Below are 13,377 nucleotides of genomic sequence, written 5' to 3'. Positions count from 1 at the left end.
ACACTGTCCCTCACCTTAAGACCAGGAGTACACACTGACCTTCACCTCAAGACTAGGAGTCCTCACTGTCCTTCACCTCGAGATCAGGAGTACACACTGTCCTCCACCTTGAGACTGGGAGTCCTCACTGTCCTTCACCTTGAGACTAGGAGTACACGCTGTCCTTCACCTCGAGACCACGAGTCCGCACTGTCCTTCACCTTGAGACTAGGAGTCCGCACTGTCCTTCACCTCGAGACCAGGAGTACACACTGTCCCTCACCTCAAGGCCAGGAGTCCCCCCAGATGACACAGGACCTCACTTCACATCTGCCTTTGGGCTTCACCTTGCTGCCACCTGTGCTGTCCGAGGACAGGGTGGAAGTGGAAAGAAAGAAAAGGGGAAAAACAGCATGAACAGAGAAAGAAAGAAGAAAAGGAGTAAATGGAGCACAGAGGAGCTCTGGATTAGGAATCCTACTCCACCGCAATCTTGAAATGAGGAGAAACCTTTTTCACTCATGCAGTTGTGAATGTTTGGAATTGTCTATCCCAAAGGGCTGTGAATGTGCAGCTGATGACTTTGGGGCAAGAAGCATCGGGTGTGTAATGAGAAAGGACATGAATGTATCCCTATGACCTGATTGAATTGGAGATGGGTGCAACTGATCTCTCCAGCTCCTGTTTGTTGTGTTCCCATACTGTAATGAAGTGATGCTTCACAATGAAATACATTTATGGGCTCATTGTTTAATCCTTACCATCCTACCCGTTGTTATTTTCCACCTTTCATGCTAAGTAATATTCCTTTAATGTTCACTATAAAGGGTTGGAAGTCCATCAAAAATATTGAATTAGACTAATCAGCAAAGCAAAGATCCATTGTATTTTCGCTTGAATTGATCATAATTAGATCCAATTTTAGTAATTGCGGATTTGTCCACAAAATTGATGGAGAGCAAAATTAAATGGAATTTCTTTTTAATATCATTATATAGCACAGTTGTTTCCAAAGCATAAATTGTTTATTCTGAGTTCAAGGTAAACGTAATTATTTTTTGATCATATTGGACTTTGAAAACATATTCTCAAACCTCAAGGCTTTCAAATTTGGCCCTTTATGGTTAATTAAATGAATTTTTGGACTTCATTCCTGTCTGAATTAATTACAGATGCTGCAGCAGATACACGTTTTCTTATGCAAGCGATGGCGATGAGGGGAGAATAAGGCTGTGAGAGAAAATGTCCCCCTTTTAAATCATTCTGGTTATATTTATTCAAGTGCGGGGTTCTAACGTTTCAATCTGACAGTCATTAATAATTCACGGCTGGGTGTTTGTCAGTGTACATCTCCTGTTACTGACATCCAGACACATCTCTTAATTGGCCGATTCCAGTTCCCTTCTCCCCTTCCCCCCTCCAACCCCACACCGCGCCTTTAACAGAGCTGAACATTCAAGAGGACATGGATCAATAGATGTAAACAGAGAAATAGAGGAAAGAAGAGAGAGAGAGAGAGAGGGGGAGAGAGAGAGAAGGAGAGAGAGAGAGAGTGAGAGAGGCAGAGACCATTCGAAGAAGCAAATACAAATCAGGTCATGAAGACAAAAGTAAGCAGTAGTTTCTAAGATGTCGAATTCCACTCTGAATCCCTTCATCAACACTTCTTGACAGGAGACAACACAAATCCTGGAGTGTGTCTGCTTAAGCAGTCATAGCTAGTTTGGCACTAGTGTCTGAATGTATTACTGAAAAACCTGACAAAAAAAAGATCTGAAGGGGGTGTAGCTCTAATGCATTGACTGAGGTAGGTGCCTGTACTCAAAATAATTGCTTTTGAACTGAGCTTAATGTTGTGTGGAAAAGATGAGGCAGTTCTGTTTTGTGAGAATACATGGTTCACTTGACTCTTTGGCTCCATTGCTGCACCAGCACTAGAATCATGTCCCAATCACGATTATTTATTTCTGTGCTTTCATTTTTTTCCTTTTTTATTAACCACACAAAATTAAACATTGTATTCACAGCATGTGAGACAACTGCCTTTAGTTTCTTGAAGACTGTGAGAAGCTTGAATGTGCTGCGGTAATCAGCCACTAATTTATCACCTCGAAACATAGTGTATGCCTCTCCTGTGGTTCCACCTGCATAATCTGTCATGGGGAATAAAAGATGACATTAGCAAAGGAGCCAAGCGCTGCTCTGGTAAGTCAGACACAAATGTACAAAGGCCTGTGGTCAAGAGGGTGATGAAGGAACTAAAATCTCATTGTCTTTCAATGATTGTTATGACCCTGCTGCCTCTGAACAGTCATCAGATGTATCTGCTCAAACTGTCTGAATCAACATTGCCCATAACCAGGTAGCTTCAAGCCTCAACTGTTTAAGCACAATGTTAACAGATTGACTTTAACTCAGCATCACTCCAAGATATGGCAATTGTTCAAGTGTATGGCTGCTTTTATCCAATGGAGCCCCATGATTCTGGGCAAACGTGCTCATCATGAAAAGACACCGCTGAGATGCAGGATTGGGGAAGTATACATTTTTTTCCATACGACCCATGCGGCTTGTGTATGTGTGAATAGAATATAAGCTGAGTGGATGAAGAGGCCATTCAGGAAGGTTTGACTTATAAAGAAAGGCTGGATGGGCTGGGATTTTCTTCACTGGACTGTAGGAGGTTGAGAGGTGACCTGGAAAAGTTTATAAAATAATGTGAGGTATAGATGGAGTTGTCGTTTCCCTAAAATGGGGAATTTCAAGACTAGGGGCTTATTTTTAAGGTGACAGGAGAGAGAGATTTAAAACAGACATAGGAGGTAAAGAGGGTGGTTCACATGTAGAATGAACTTCCTGAGGAAGTGGTGGATGCAGGTACAATTGCAACGTTTAAAAGACATTTGGATGGATACATGAATAGGAAAGGTTTGGAGGGATATGGGCCAGGAGCAGGCAGGTGGGACTAGATTAGTTTGGGATTATGGTCAGCATGGACTGGTTGGGCTAGAAGATCAGTTTCCATACTGTATGACTCTATGACTCTATGACTATGACAGGAGAAATGTTAATGTTGTGAGTTTATTAATATTTGTACATAACTCAACCCTCGAGTGCATCAAGTCAAAGCTAACTATGCTAGATGCTGCTACACTCAATGTTGTGTACAGTTACATAACCCACCTATTAGCAAGGTCCTCACCCAAAGGGCTGACTTTTCTTTTTGATGAAGTTGTGTGTGGAAGCGGCTGTAAAAGTAAGAGGGACTTCTGCCCTTGGGTGTGTGTGGCACACAATTACCTTCCTCTCAGCTAATTACATATTCATGGAAAGGTAAAACATCAAATTTCATGGGTGAACAGGCAGGGAAGTTCTGCTCCTCACTGGGACCTGTGAGATGTCAACCATTTTTAAGACCACCTCCAAACTAAGCCTCAAAAAGGAAAATTCTGTCTGTAGAATAGTACTGCACAGAGGGAGGCCATTCAGCCCATCAAATCTTCACCTGCTCTTTTGCAGAGAAATCCAGTTGGAGTCATCCTGTTCTATCCCTCTATCCCTACAGTTTTCTCCTGTGAGTATATATCCCATTCCTGATTGAAGACTACTGTCAAGTCTGCTTCCAGACCAGGCTCTTCATTTCAAATTGTATTCAATTGATGAATATGGAGTTTCTTCTCATTGTTGTCTCTGGCTCCTTTGCCAATCACCTTTAATCTTTGGTCTCTCAATGTGGATCATTGAGACTTTCAGAACCGTTCTCTTGTATTGACTCTGTCTAAACCTTTCATGTCAGTAAAGATATCAATAAAAATCTCATTTCATCTTCTCAGGAACTGCCTGGTCAATGTTTCTTTTCCTCATAAAATCTCTTGCTTTAGCAAAATTACAATCACAAGGGTCACCCACATTAGAGTTCCTCTCCAACTACTGTACAGGCTTCCACATAACATCTGACGCAGTTGTTGCAGGAACAATTTAATAAGTAACAAATAACTATTTGTTGCCTGAATCATGTGAAATGATGAAGGTGGTCAACTGGTCAGCAACGTTGGGAGATTTCGGATGCAATCAAAATGCCCCATTGGGTACAGTTTGATTCATCAATAAGATGATTGTTCCTGCACTCTCTGGAGGTTGATGCCAAAAGTGTTGGGGTTAATCTTATTCAGGTCAGTATGTACTGGTTCTGGTTTGCAAGAAGCCACAACCAAAGCTGGCATTTCTCACTCCCCACCCATTGTGATACCCAGAACCTCAAGCAGCTGGCATTGTTTGGGATGAACTCCTGAAAAACCTTGGATGGTCGAGTGATGCTGAGTTTATAATGAACTGGTTAAGGTTAATAGGTAATGTGTTTGATGTGTATTTATTAACCCGCTTCATGTTTTATTAATTATCATTCTTTTATTGCACTGTAATTTGTACACAACTGTGCCTATTGTCATGATGCGTCAGAAATCACTGTGCTGTCTCGTGTGTTTTGCACTTCTTATGCACTTCTTGCCACCCTTTGTATGATTGTATAGTTTGTGCTGTCCATGTAGCATCTTGGACTCGGAGGAAAGCTGTCTCGTTTTTACTGTATCAGTTGTACATGTAGAAATGACAAACAAAAGCTACACTTGACTCTTGTTAGTTCAGCCTTTCTGATAAAGGGCTTTTGCCTGAAATGTCAGGTCTCTTGCTCCTCGAATGCTCCCTTTTCCAGCACCAAACTCACGACTCTTGTTAGTTAAAGCTAAGCAAAGGAGCTTTCAGGATCGTAAGAATAAAAAAATGCATACATTCATCATTCATTATCTTGTTGAGCTTTCCATGACAGTCCCTCCTCCTCAGTCTCACCTCTTGCTTGAGGTGTGGTAACCTTCAGGTTAAACCACCCCAAGTCATCTCTCCCTATAATGAGAGAACAGCACTCTAGTCCTGTGGGACAATGCTGACTTTATTATTTACTATTATGGCTTTGTCCAAGAAAGTGCACATTTTTCTAATTCATCCTTTCTCTGTCTATTAAACTTTCCCTTGAAGTCTTCAGTATTTCCTTAACAGCTTGGCTAAAGCACATTGGGCTAACAGTGCATTGTTTCAGTCTCCATATGTTATGAGGGACATTAGAGATGGGCAAATAAATGCTGGCCTAGCCAGCAACTTCGGCATTGCGTGAATGAATTTTTTTTAAAAAGGCACTGGAAATGTTGAAAAATATAGCTATCCAAAGCTGATATCGAAGCTGAGAGCATTTCAGTGGAAGCTAGATGGAGAACATGAGGGATATGTTATGTTAACTGCTATGAAATGAAATAAAGTGAAAAGGGTTTCATGTGGAGCACAAGAATTGAACAGGGCAGTTTGAGCTGGATATCCATGCTGTAAACTCATTGCTCCCTTGCTTTGTATTAGTACCCCTCCCTCACCAACCTGACCCCAAACAAGTGAATGTGACAACCATTACTCTTGATTGCATCTTGATCAACAGGGGATTCTTTTTTCACGCTCATGGGATGTGAGCATCACCGGTTGTCCCGCATTTACTGCCCACCTCCAATTATCCAGTGGGTCGTTAAGCATCAAATGTATTGCTCTGGATCTGGAGTCACATGTAGGCCTGACCAGGTCAGGATGGCAGATTTCCTTCCCTAAAGGACATTAATGAACCAGATGGGTTTTTTTTTCTGACAATCGGCAATAGTCAACATTAAACTCTTATTTCCAGATTATTATTGAATTCAAACTGCTGTGGTGGGATTCTCAGAACATGACCTGGCTCTCTGGATTGATAGTCTAGTGATAATGCCACTAGACCATTATCCACCCAAACCAAAAGCCAAGGTTTGTGTGGAAAAAGGCAGGAAAGTGGATGTGAAGAATGTCAGATCGACCAAAATCCTGTTGAATGGTACAGCAGGCTCGAGGGGCCGAATAGCCTACTCCTGCTCCCATTTCTTATGGCCTTTCTTCCTGAAGAGATGGCAAGTTCCCATATTTCAATCCCCCTGTCCTGCCACAGCATGCCAAGGACTATGAGTTCATTTTGTGGTGATGCAAATGTTTACTTCCTGAAGCATGTTACTATTTCAGAGATAACGTTATGTCCTGAGGGATGATTGTTACGAAGATACGATAATTAAAATGCTGCGCTTTAGTAATTACCAGAACACCGAATTAAAGTGCTCACTTTTTTTTGAATACAGTCAGATTGGAAGAGTTTGAACTGTAAAACAGCAACTGGACCGAGTTTATTGATTTGAATCTTGCAAAGGAAGAGCAGCTGGATGATTGCTTATCTGGAATCGAGTGGACAGTCCACTCCAGTGCAAACCAATTGCAAAGGAAATTACAATCAGCTAAATTAGCTCGGAAGTTTCAGAAAAGTAACCAGCACAAGGGGTTGAGGTTCCAGAGTCAATACAAGGTAAAGATTTACCTCTGAGGCTGTCAAGACATTGGTCAGGCCACTTTGGAATACTGTGTCCAATTCTGCGCTCCGTGATATAGGAAGGATATTGTTAATCTTGAAAAGGTTCAGAAAGGATTTACAAATATGTTACTGGGGTTAGACGGTTTCAGCTATGGGGAGAGGCTGAATTGGCTGGGGCTGTTTTCCCTGGAGTGTCGGAGGCTGAGGGGTGACCTTATAGGAGGTTTATAAAGTCATGAGGGGCATGGACAAGTCTTTTCCCCGGGGTAGGGGAGTCTAAAAGTGGAGGCCATGGGTTTAAGGTGAGGGGGCAAGATTTAAAATGGATCTAAGGGGTAACTTTTTTCACGTAGAGTGTAGTGTGTGTTTGGAATGGACTGCCAGAGGAAGTAGTGGAGGTGGGTACATTTGCAACATTTGGATGGGTATATGAATAGGAAGGATTTAGAGGGAAATGGACTAGGGAATTAAACTATCTGGTTGGTGTGGACGAGTTGGACTGAAGGGTCTGTTTCCATGCTGTATAACTCTATGACTCTATGAGAGCTGAAACAGGGTAATTCCATAACGGACTGTACCAACCTGATAGTGGTCCCTACAAACTTTTGTGCTTTGTATGAGGGGTCCTTTAGAAGTAGCAGTAAATCTGAGTGCACAAAATACATCCCTATAAAGCATATTATTAAGCCTGTGCTTGTCTTTGTGCGTAGTATTATTTTTTTAAACCAAAACAAAATATCATGGTAAATCTATTTGAATTTCTCTTTCAACACTAAAAGTCTTTAACTGGAATTTTAAAGTGGAGAATACTGAAGCTTCAACCCAACAAAATCAGGGATCACAGGATGTTGGACAAAGGCAGGAACAGGTACTGATTTGGATAAGCACCATGATCATATTGAATAAACATCTGGTTCGAAGGGCTGAATGGCCTACTCTTGCTCCTATTTTCTATGTTTCTAAAATGTGTTACGTCTGAACATGAACACTCCTGTTCTCAGTATGCTTGAATGTTTATTGGTAGCTTTCCAGTTAATATTGTGCTCAGGTTCAAAAAATAATTAGCGGGGGGGGGGGTCATAACAATTTGAAGTATGAAGACAACCTCATGTCCCTCGAAGATCGAGGACACAACCTAATGCAGATATTTTAAAGTTTTACTTTATTCATCTATCAGTTGTGAAATAACAACGTTTTTAATGTTATTGAGATCGAACCTTTTGTCAAATCTACAAGGTGTATGGGGCAATTGAATGCATTAGATTTCTCCATTTTCAGGAGTCTAAGTAACTACACAGAGGCTGGTTTCCGTCACCAAGTCACTTTTTATCGACTACTGTTCAGTGCACTGGTTGTAGCCAGCCAGGTCAGAGTCAGTCCTCAACTGAGGAGATTCTAATCCAATCCAAACTTTGGGTCCACTATGTGGATGACACCTTTGTCATCACTAAACAAAACAAATTAGAAGAAACCTTCAAGACCATCAATACTATCCTTAACTGGCATAAAATTCACAGATGAGGAGGAAAACAACAACAAACTGCCATTTCTAGATGTCGCAGTAGAGCAAACAGCCAATGGGGAACTTCAAACCAGCATCTATAGGAAAACAACAAACACAGACCAAGAACTCAACTACAGAAGCAATCATTCCAACACCCACAAACAAAGCTGCATTAGGACATTATTTCAATGAGTCACCATACATAGCAACACAGAGGAACTACAAATAGCAGAGGAAAATCACCGAAACAGCATTTTCAAGAACAACGGACACCCAATGAACACAGTCCACTGATTTCTCAGCAACAAATCCAAACAAGCAGATAAAATGCATTCAGAAACCCTAACCACTTTTCCCTACATCAAAGATATCTTGGAAATGACCTGCCAGACTACTCAGACCCCTTGGCATCATGGTAGCCCACAAACCCATCAACACACTAAAACATCAGCTGATGAACTTAAAAGACTCTATACAGACAACAAGCAAACCTAATATCATTTACAAAATACCTTACAAGAACTGTAATAAACACTACATTGGACAAACAGGCAGAAAGCTAGCCAACAGGATACATGAAAATCAACTAGCCACAAAAAGACATGACCCTCTCTCACTAGTATCGTTACAGACAGATGATGAAGAACACCACTTCGACTGAGACAAAACATCCATCCCAGGACAAGCCAAACAGAGACATGCACGAGAATTCCTAGAAGCATGGCATTCCAACTTGAACTCTATCAACAAACTCATTGACTTGGACCCCATCTACCACCCTCTGAGAAAAAGAATTGGAAATGACATCATCAACACAGGAAATGGCATCAATAACACAAACACATAAATAGAAAGCGGGACATAACACCAGCGCTTCACTGGAGACTCACTGATGATGTAACCTAGTACGGTGATGAAACGTCTGAAAACAAACCTTCCAGCTCAGCGAGCAAACTTACATCCAGATTCTAATCTCCTGGTTATATTCTTTCTTTCATTTTCACAGTCCAAAAGACAGAGCTTCTATCTCCTCACAGTAACGTACTGGCTGCGTGGCCAGCCAGCTCAGAATCAGTCGCCTGAACTGAGAAGATTCTCATTTCCTGTTTACATTCTTTTTCCAGATCCCCTGGTTATATATATATTTTTTTTTCAGGCAGCTCAGAATCAGCCCTCAACTCAGGAGATTTCAATCGCCTGGTTACTTTTTATAAATCGCCACACTACCCCTTAACAGCGATGGTGCTTATTTTTCCCCAGCACCCATGTCACGTTTGTACAGGTGTAGGACACAGTGAAGAACAAAAAGTGTGAAAATTGTTACTTATATTCCACCACCAGGAAGAAAGGAAACACCCGAGTGGCCAGTGACAAGCAGTGCCCTTCACATCAAAGGGCAATGCTGTGTGATCAAACAATGAAGGGGAGGGCAGGGACTAAATCAAAGTAGAGTTGGAGGGGGAAATAATACACTCCACTCCCTGCGGTGCCCACCTCTCCCTGAACAACTCCAGGGTGTTGGTGGACACTGCGAGCTCCTTCTTCAGAGACACTCGGGCTCTCCTGGTTATATTATTTTTTCTTTTTTTTTCTTTTTTTAAATTTAACCCCCACACTACCGCCGAAGTGCGGTAGCGCTTATTTTTTCCCCAGCACCCGTGGTGTGTGTGTGTGTGTGCAGGTGTGAGACACAGTGAAAGAATCCCTGTTTATTTATTTATTTTTTTTTCTTTATTTTTTGTGCAGGTGTGAGACACAGTGAAAGACACAAAGTGCACAAATCTTTATTCAATTTCCACCACCAGGAAGATAGGAAAAACACCCAAGTGGCCAGTGACAAGCCGTGCCCTTCAAACCACAGGGCAATGCTGTGTGATCAAAAACAGTGAAGGGGAGGGTAGGGACTAAATCAAAATAGAGTTGGACGGGGAAATAATACACTCCACTGCCTGCGGCGCCCACCTCTCCCTGAACAACTCCAGGGTGTTGGTGGACACTGCGTGCTCCTTCTCCAGAGACACTCGGGCTCTCATGGTTATATATTTTTTTTTCCTTGTTTTTTTTCTTTTCTCTTTTTCTTTTTTCTTTTATTTTTACACCCGCACACTACCGCCTAAGTGCGGTAGTGCTTATTTTTTCCCCAGCACCCATGGTGTGTGTGTGTAGATGTGAGACACAGTGAAAGACACAAAGTGCACAAATCTTTATACAATCTCCACCACCAGGAAGATAGGAAAAACACCCGAGTGGCCAGTGACAAGCACTGCCCTTCACATCAAAGGGGAATGCTGTGCGATCAAAACGGTGAAGGGGAGGGTAAGGACTAAATCAAAATAGAGTTGGACGGGGAAATAATACACTCCACTCCCTGTGGCGCCCACCTCTCCCTGAACGACTCCAGGGTGTTGGTGGACACTGCGTGCTCCTTCTCCAGAGACACTCGGGCTCTCATGGTTATATATTTTTTTCTTTTCTTTATGAAAAACACCCGAGTGGCCAGTGACAAGCACTGCCCTTCACATCAAAGGGCAATGCTGTGTGATCAAAAAGGTGAAGGGGAGGGTAAGGACTAAATCAAAATAGAGTTGGACGGGGAAATGATGCACTCCACTCCCTGTGGCGCCCACCTCTCCCTGAACGACTCCAGGGTGTTGGTGGACACCGCGTGCTCCTTCTCCAGAGACACTCGGGCTCTCATGGTTATATTTTTTTTTTTTTTTTCCAAGGACACCCGGGCCAATCCCCTGTTTATATTTTTTTTTGTTTACCCGGGCCCTAATGTAACTGTGGAAGAGGGGCAAGAATAATACTTTATTTTTTTTTCACTACCGCCTAAGTGCGGTCGTGCTTATTTTTTCCCCAGCACCCATGGTGTGTGTGTGCAGGTGTGAGACACAGTGACAGACACAAAGTGTACGAATCTTTATTCAATTTCCACCACCAGGAAGATATGAAAAACACCCGCGTGGCCAGTGACAAGCACTGCCCTTCAAACCACAGGGCAATGCTGTGTGATCAAAACAGTGAAGGGGAGGGTAGGGACTAAATCAAAATAGAGTTGGAGGGGGAAATAATGCACTCCACTCCCTGCGGCGCCCACCTCTCCCTGAACGACTCCAGGGTGTTGGTGGACACCGCGTGCTCCTTCTCCAGAGACACTCGGGCTCTCATGGTTATATTTTTCTTTTTTTAACCCCCACACTACCGCCTAACTGTGGTAGTGCTTATATTTTTCCCAGCACCCATGGTGTGTGTGTGTACAGGTGTGAGACACAGTGAGAGACACAAAGTGCATGAATCTTTATTCAATTTCCACCACCAGGAAGATAGGAAAAACACCCGAGTGGCCAGTGACAAGCACTGCCCTTCACATCAAAGGGAAATGCTGTGTGATCAAAACAGTGAAGGGGAGGGTAGGGACTAAATCAAAATAGAGTTGGAGGGGGAAATAATACACTCCACTCCCTGCTGCACCCACCTCTCCCTGAACAACTCCAGGGTGTTAATATCCTGTTCTTTTTTTTTTTTTTTTTTTTTTTTTTTTTTTTTTTTTTTTTTTTTTGGTAGTGCTTATTTTTATTCCCCAGCACCCATGGTGTGTGTGTGCAGGTGTGAGACACAGTGAAAGACACAAAGTGTACGAATCTTTATTCAATTTCCACCACCAGGAAGATATGAAAAACACCCGCGTGGCCAGTGACAAGCACTGCCCTTCAAACCACAGGGCAATGCTGTGTGATCAAAACAGTGAAGGGGAGGGTAGGGACTAAATCAAAATAGAGTTGGAGGGGGAAATAATGCACTCCACTCCCTGCGGCGCCCACCTCTCCCTGAACGACTCCAGGGTGTTGGTGGACACCGCGTGCTCCTTCTCCAGAGACACTCGGGCTCTCATGGTTATATTGGTCAGCCAACGCTTTCCTGATTGGCCCAGGTTAACAACCCCCATTCAAGAACTTTGTAGTCAACTGGTTCCCATCACTGCATCCTCCAAATGTTACAAGATGGCCTACCTCTGTGATTCTTCGTGACGCTCTTCTGTTCACAAAAGGCCCTGTTCACTTTGACACTCATACCCTAAAATAAAGCAAAGAACTGCAGCTGCTGAAAACCTGAAACATAAAGAGCATTTGCTGGAGAAACTCAGCAGGTCCGGAAGTATCTGTGGAGAGTGAACTGAACAGTTTACCCTAAACCCTCACTAATCCAGGGGCACTATCCAACTTTTCTTATTATTTTTCTAACTTAGGCCTAAGATTTTGTACCTAGGTATCTTTGGACCTGGCTTTACAAGGACTGTAATGCTAATCTTTTAATTTTATGTTTTAATTTTTCTCACTTATACCTGACATTTTGTAACTAAGCTGGCGCAAGAAATGGTGACTTTGTACACTTTTTGCTGTACTCCTGGATCCTTGTGCTCCAGTAAATGTGACAATAAACCTAATTCTAATTCTAATTCTTCTTCAAGGTCTTCAATGTGAGCTAATTGCTTCTCTCTTTGTTCACCTCCATTTGTAAACTCTCTCTGTCTCTCTCTCTGTCTCTTTCTGTTCTACCCACATTTTGGTGACTGGCCATTACATTTCCCACAGCGTAGTCTTCCACTCCAAATAGACCAGTTTCCAAAAACAGGGACGGAATGGTTGATAGAATGTAGTTGCTGCCAGAGTCCAGCTCAGCTGCAGTGGGCAATGTATTGCAAAAACGCAGTGGTCCCACTGAGGTGAGGTTGCTGCATACTCTCACTGGTGTAAATCCAAGGATAAAACCTCCTGTGAATCAGCACAATTGATGAGAGACGATTTATGGCTGGAATGAAGGAGACCTTCCTGTAGTGCGAAAACAAGTTTATTCACCAGAAAATGAGCCATTCTTCAACTTTCTAAATCAGTCGATTTGTGGGAAACCAAGGCAGATTGATCAACTGATTTAATGCTCTAGGTTCTGATTTTTAATTGGCCTCAATTGATTGCTGGTCATTGCTATATTCAATAAACTAATTACTGCAGCACAGCAGGACCTACCTTTGTGACTTCAATTGACTTCTGCTCATCGTTTGATGGGCCAAGGGCAAATTAATTGAGTGAATTTAACTAATTTGAACAGAATTTAAAGTGTGTGCAGCAGTGAGAGGAACATGCCTAGGGTGGCTGACTTCAGCTGACCAACTGAGCATTGGAGGGGAAGGTGATTATTGCCAGATTTATGGGACCACTGGAAGGCCCAAGTTGAATCTCAGGGTGGAGAGTAATGGGATGGCCAGAGGTTAAATCCTCAAGGTCAAAGTGCAGGAGCAGGGAGCGAGGCCATTGAGAAGAGTCCCTGGCCACAACTGTGTGCCAAAGAATGGAACAAGATGAGGGCCACCTCACTGGAGTGGACAGCCAAGGGCAGATGGTGGAAGAGGATTTTAACATTTGATTCTTTCACAGGATGTGGGCAACGCTAATGGCAACATTTGATGACCATC

The sequence above is a fragment of the Chiloscyllium punctatum genome, chromosome 5 (genome assembly GCF_047496795.1).
Source record: "Chiloscyllium punctatum isolate Juve2018m chromosome 5, sChiPun1.3, whole genome shotgun sequence".
In the NCBI taxonomy this organism is placed as follows: domain Eukaryota; kingdom Metazoa; phylum Chordata; class Chondrichthyes; order Orectolobiformes; family Hemiscylliidae; genus Chiloscyllium; species Chiloscyllium punctatum.
Note: the sequence above shows the minus strand (reverse complement) of the source record.